The following is a 7,125-nucleotide window of genomic DNA, read 5'->3' on the forward strand; positions in this document are numbered from 1 at the left end:
GGAGGCAAATTAGGCTATTACAACTGGGTAGAGGGTGTGAACTATCTGGCCCAAATGGCAGTAATTATCAGGCTAAGAAATCTCTCAGAATTTGGACTGGCCTGTGCCCATTGCCCATAACACATTACCACACGTCGCTCACATCCTCCTTGGGTGAGGAAGTGGGTACCCATCAGAGGGATGGACTGCTGTGAAATAAAAGCAAAAGGCAAGAATTATATATTTTCAAAGCAATGTCATGACCTGTTTAGCTGACCAGAGGGGTCTGACTTCTAACAAAGAAAAAGCCCATGCTTGCTTATTTATAGTGGTACAGAACAAAGGGGATAGATAGAGATTTCCTTGGGGCAGGAAGGTGGACAGGATGAGAGTGGAGACAAACAGGTTGTTTATCCTTGGCAGGTTATGCCTATTTCCAGTGGCTGTGTTTGAACAGGAGCTTAGAGCCAGGTCAGGATCCCAGCATGATCTGGGATATCTCCAACTAGAGAATTCTACCCAGGAGTCCTGGAAGACTGACTTCCCTGCCTTAATGACTCCAACATTGTACAGTTTGCATACAGTTCACACATGGCTCCTAACACATAACACAGTTCCAACAGTGGCCAATCTTATTGTCTGCACATTCATCAAAGCCCAGGAATGGAACTTATTTGCACAGGAAATTAGAATTTACTAGAATACTGAGGACTGTCATTATCCTGGCTCTCCCCAGGGGCACTCCTATTATCAGGTCTATTCTCTTCCTCTAAGTCCAAGATTCACTCCTTTTGGCTGAACTCTAGAATTATTGTTCAAACTGAAGTAAGGCAGAAAATCATTCAGTGCTTGAAGCTGACAAACATGAATGTCAATACAAAAGGAGCACCCAGTTTGAAGCAAGAGATGGTGATCAGAAAAAAATGGAAAGAACCAGACACTAAAGGGATGGTTTATAACTAATTATTGTAATTTCTGACTGCAAAATTGATTCATACTGATCACAGATTGTTTTAGTCAGCTTTTTCACTGCTATGACTAAAAGACCCAACCAGCACAACTGTAGAGGAGGAAAAGTTTATTTAAGGGCTCACAATTTCCAAGGTCTTATTTCACAGAAGGCCAGCTCCATTCCTCGAAGCTCATGGCACAAGAGTGTGACACAGGGAAGCAGCTCTCATGTTATCAGAAAGCAGAGAGAAATATTTGCCAGAAACAAATATATACCCCATAGCCACACCCCACTGTCCTTCAGTAATCACTCAGTAATCCCATCAGGTATTAATTCGCTGGCTGGATTAAGGCTATAACCCAATCATTTCTCCTCCAAACCCTCTTGCATTGTCTTACACATGAGCTTTGGGGGGATACCACATCTAGACCATAACACAGACCATTTGAAAATCAGTAATATATAGCCAGGTGCAATGGCACCTGTAATCCCAGCAGCTCAAGAGTCAAGGCAGGAGGATTGCAAATTCAAAGCCAGCCTCAGCAATTTAGTGAGGCCCTAAGCAATTCAGTGAAACTCTGTGTCTAAAGGGCTGGGTATGTGGCTCAGTAGTTGAGTGCCCCTGGGTTCAATCCCCAGTACCCCAAACAAACAAACAAACTTACATGTATGTTAACTACTCAAAGATAATTAGTATGGGTAGCATCAGGAAGATCGACAAATAGGAGTGCTTCAGCTTCATCCTGCCCCATTCATACAAATTCACCCAGCAAATTTCCAAAGACAAGAACATTACCCTGGGAGTGAGCCTAGACAACGTTTCTCAAGAAATGCAGGATTCAAAGGGTAAGTGAAACAGCTTTTCCCATGCTGTCCGTCCCCCAGCTGGAATGAAACCACACACATCCCCCTACACATAAGAGCTTTTACAGTGGAAAATGTGAGGTGGAGGTGGACATTCAGCTTCACTGATATTTTGGGGCTCTTCACAAGAGGCAGGCCCCTCTCTTGCCACCCCCCCCAAAAAAAAATTGGGAGAACTTTCAGAACTGGATTAACTGTAGCAACTGTAAGCAAAAAAAAAAGAGCCCACAGCAAAAGATGTGCATATCTTGGTGGTTGGCCTATGCTTTGGCCCAGGGAACACTATAAAATTCTAATATTTACCGGGCAGCTGTAGCAATCCTGGGCATACAGCGGCACTAATGGTTCAACAGCTGCAGCAGAGAGACCAATCCAGATAGTCTGATGGGACTTTCTGAATTGGATGCCTCTTGGAAAAACTCACAGGACAAAGTTAACTAGGAAAACTGAAATAAATATACATACCTCAAGCATCATATTGTACATAAAAATACATACAATGTTATCCATTTTTTAAAAATTATAAAAATTAAAGGCTCAGCCAACTAAAAATAAAAAAGAAAGCTGGGTGTGATGATGCATGCGTGTAATCCCAGCAGCTCTGGAGTTGAGGCAGGAGGATTGTAAGTTCAAAGCCAGCCTCAGCAATTTAACAAGGTCCTAAGTAAACAACTTAGTGAGACTCTGTCTCTAAATAAAATATTAAAAGGGCTTGGGATGTGACTTAGTGGTTAAGCGACCCCTGGGTTCAATTCCTGCTACACACACACACACACACACACACACACACACACACACATATATATATATATATATATATATCACATCCTCACATTTCATGAGCAAACAATTAAAATATAACTTATAGTATGCATAAAGTGTCTCCCCCATGCAAGCCTGTATCCTCTGGTATTAGCCACACACTCAAGATAAAGTTTGATTAGATTTTTGTAATCCTCCCAGGAAGTCTTAGCACATGAGAATGTATCACCCCTCCCCCCGGAAGTTGATGAATAATGTCACTTTTGTGTTAAAAATCGTTGTACCAGTTAGCACTCCTAGCATAGTAACAGTTCCACTTCCCTTTCCAAAGCTGGGCCTTAACAATTACAAGTTTTTACAAAAAAATTGCCCCGATGAAATGATGCAGTTTTAAATTGGATCAATTTGCACAGCAATTTATTCTAAGAAATTGTATAGAGGTTCATACACATATGGTTATTCCAAAGTTTTGTTTTTTGTTTGGTTAAAATAACTAACAGGAGACTTTCTTTATCTTCATCAACAGACAGCTACTTACATATAAATTGTCAGTCATTCCATTCATTGCCTTACAGAGTTAAAAAGAAAAGTACCTGTACAACGCAATGGTCTGGGACTATCTTGAATATGTATTATTTTAAGATATAAACTGAGAACAACTGAATGTATATGGGCTCATATTTGCTTTGAAAATAAGCATTAACCCAGCTCTCCTTTTCATAGTGAGAACATTGTTCCTATAACCTATTCCGAGTTTGCCTGTCCGATTGCAGAAAAATAAATGTACTAGTCGTCTACTGCTCTGATTCTGCAGTGCCCAACAGTCAATCAATCTTATTGTCAGATCAGAACAAAAACACAGTCCCAGCCCGGAAGCTTGAAGGAGTCTCTGCTTTGGTGGCAAACAGCTGGGAGTGTGCTGGACCTGACTAAGCAGGGCCGACTTCTCCGCCCCAGCTCGCCTGATCCAGCTTCCAGGCTCGAAATGAGCACTTTCTCCTCGTCCACCCCCCCCCCCAGTACAGCAGAGGTTACCCGACAAGACGTCACCACTACACACAAAACTCCTGTGCTTTTTTAAACACACGTTTAAAATGAAGGGGAAAAAAAGCAGCAAAACTCGATTGGAAAAAAGTTGCAAAACATGTTTTTGATAAAACCATTTTCTATGGAAAGAAAAGGGGGGAGACTTGAAACTCGGGTGTAGAAACCTAGGGAAAGCGGCCTCTGTCCGTTAAGTAAAAAGTCTGAAATTTATCACCAAACCTCTGCAGCAAAGGCAGGAGAAGCCTCGGGAAGCTCCGCTCCGCGACCTGCCCCGCCCTTAGCAGGCCTCCCAGACCTGCGACCGGCCCCGCACCCTGCTCCCGCCCCTGTCCTGCGCACCAAGGGTCTCCGTGCCAGTCCCGCCTCACCTCACCCCGCCCTGTCAAGCTCCCCGTCCCGCGCGCGGTCCTCGCGCCTCACCTCCGCCCGCCCTTGTCCTGGGCGCGGTCCCTGCGCCTCACCTTGCCCCGCCCCTGTCCCTTGCGCGGTCCTCGGGCCTCACCTCGGCCTGCCCCTCTCCCTCGCACAGAAGGATTACGCGCCCCGTTCCGCGCGTGGACCGCACACCTCGGCACCCTCTTGCGCTCTGTCTAGTCCAGATATGGATGTGGGTACCCTCACCGCTCTTTTCTGTCAGCACCGGTGAGTTCCCACATTACAATTTAAGGGGTGTGGCAGAGGATCACTGGGACAGGGTTCCAGTCCAGACACCAGATCACAGGACTGAGCCTGGGTCCCTCCCCAGGCCCCTCCACCGCCCCCGCGGGGTCAGTCCCACCTGGTGCAAGTGTCTGGCTCTTCTCCTGAGGCCCTCGAGAGGAGCGAGAAAGAAAAGGGCAGGAGGTGGGAGAGACAATAGGGAAGGAGACCACAGGCTGGCAGTCTCTGGTGACATCTCGCAGCCAGGAAGCGGAGCCAGAGCCACAACCCCCAGGACCAGGTGTGGTCGTGCACAGGGGCGTGATCCCCCCAGGGTCAGGACAACAGACACTCCCAGACCCAGCTCTGCTCTACAGACTTTCTTTCACCCACTGCAAACCCTCAGCATCCCAAGGCTGTTGACTCTTGAACTTCCCACCACACTTTGCCTGGGGATCTCAGCACATGCGCCCACAGAGCCTCACCAGCCAACAGCCACAATCACTTTTCTGTGATTCAGTGAGCCACCACCCAGCTCACCTCCCTTCACTCCTTTTCTCTCATCTAGCCACGCCCCATCCAGGGCCTCCCTAGTTCCCTTCCTCCTAGGGACCCTAACCTCCACCAGGACCACCTGGCACCATATGCCTCTGCCTGAGGACATACCCTGCAAACATCCCCCACCTCACCCAAGATCCTAAAGCAAGAGCAGGGGCCCCATTTCTCTAATGACCCTGGTGATGTTATACAGCTGGGGGTCTTCCTAAAAACTGAGGCAGCTGGAAGACCCCCATCTTCAAACCCTGATTCTTTTGATCAACTCAGAAAGGTTTCAGACATTGCTCAAAGTAGGAAAAGGGACATTCTCAAGGGAGAGAGTGGGTCCTCTCAGAGGGGAGAGACAAAGAGCACTCTCCTGTGCTCCAGTTCTTTCTTTGGGGGGTGGGGGCAGGAAAGTTTCCAGAGAGTCCCACCAGGCCCACCTCTTGGCTCTTGACTGACAGCAGGGTGACATCAGAATTTCAAGTCTGCTTTGCCATGACAACTCTGTCACCTTGGCCCATGCTGACTGGTTCTATCTGGATTCTTAATCATTTTTACAGGTTTTATGGTTAGGAGGAATTATCTTTATCTTCCAGAATCTGGTCTGTGAAGGGACACATAACTTGGGTTATTCTTGTCAATGTTACTTCCTGCCTGAATTTCCTTGTAGATAATAGTTTGCTGAAGAATAAGACATATTCTTTCCACTTTGGTTAGTCAGGGCTGCAGGTAAATTGGTTTTTGGCAAAGAAAGCATGTGGGGGTGAAGAAAGCATGTGGGAATCAGCACAGTGGGACATTTCATAGAATTATTCTCTAAACGTGTGTTCCCACCCTCCTCATCTGTCTGTCCCCTAACAGCAATGGTACATCTATACATTTCTGTAGTAGCATCTATAGACTTCTGACCTTGGATCCTAGCCTCATCTAACTCTTGAGGATCCAGCATCATATAAGGGTATAAAGTAGGCACAAGTTGTTTACTTTCTCCATAAAGGCAGATAGTAAGGGGTGGCAGGCCTCTGCAGGCCACACTATAACTGTCTCTATATGAAGTACTCATGAGAGCAACTGAAGACTACATGCCAATGAATGGGGCACTGGCATAGATTTCTATGCCCTAGTTTTCTCACCCTAGATTAGGGTATCTCCTGTGTCTCCAGTGTTGGTGCCCATCCTTATGCTGTCTTTCCCAAGTGATTCTGCAGATGCATATTTTATGCTCCTGTGGCTTCAGATGGTCTGGTGTTTAGGAGGGGTTCCTGTAGATTGAGGCCTACTGTACCCCCACCCACACTCACACCCTTTGCTGCCCAGTGGATTCTTCGGTTCATGCGGATTATAGGGTACACTTTCTAAAGCCACAGGTGTGAGCTCAAGGTGAAGTGATACACTTAGTAGAGGACAAATGTGTGTTCTCCAGGATGGGATACTATTTTAAACATATTGGTCTGGGGAAAGTAGTGTCAGAAGATTGTACTTGACCCTCTCTACTAGGGTATCCCTGATTCCACAGGTGACTCACTAAGTCCATGGATGATTCATTTCAGTTACAAATTCAGAGAATTTGAAATAACCATTGAATGGATCTGTGGCCCCAGACATCTAGGAGAAGAACCTGGGACAGGTCCATTCCTCGCCCCATGTGAACCTTGTCAGAACCAGGGGGCCATCATGATGCTTCTTGAGACAGGGTCTCCCTATGTTGCTTAGGCAGATGAACTTCTAGTCCTCCTGACTCAGGCTTTTGGTACCTGGAATTACAGACACATGCTACCATAACAGGATCAACTTTTAAAAATTTTTGTTATATACATTTTTAATGGTTGATTTTTTTGCCCATTTCATTAAACTCTTATTACAATATGATCATTTCTGTGCTTTTGTTTCTGATATGAGTGAGACATGATCTTTTTGTTACCTGCTCCCCATTCTTGGTATCTATTCCATTGTTGTGTAAGTGATCAATATTTATTAATATTACTTATTAATATTGAGTTCATTTAACAGTTTAGTAACAATGATCATGCAGAAGTATAGAAAAGATGTTCTTATATTAAAAAATAAACAGTACTTCTTAGTGAGATAAGAAATATTAGGATTCTAGTCAACTAGATCAAGAAGGTCATGGAGAGAGTGAATGTCCATTTTAGATTTTCCCTTGCCATTTTGTATAAATTTATTTAGGCTGTAATTCTCTCATTAGCCTGTAAAGGAAGTAGCATTCTCATTTTAGAACTGGGAAGATTAGAGTATTTATGTAAATGTTGAAGTTATTGTTGTAATTGTAGGGCTAGGTTTTGATCTAAACCTTCTACTTTGATCTCCTGCTGCTTCCC

The sequence above is a fragment of the Ictidomys tridecemlineatus genome, unplaced genomic scaffold (assembly GCF_052094955.1).
Source record: "Ictidomys tridecemlineatus isolate mIctTri1 unplaced genomic scaffold, mIctTri1.hap1 Scaffold_44, whole genome shotgun sequence".
Taxonomy (NCBI): domain Eukaryota; kingdom Metazoa; phylum Chordata; class Mammalia; order Rodentia; family Sciuridae; genus Ictidomys; species Ictidomys tridecemlineatus.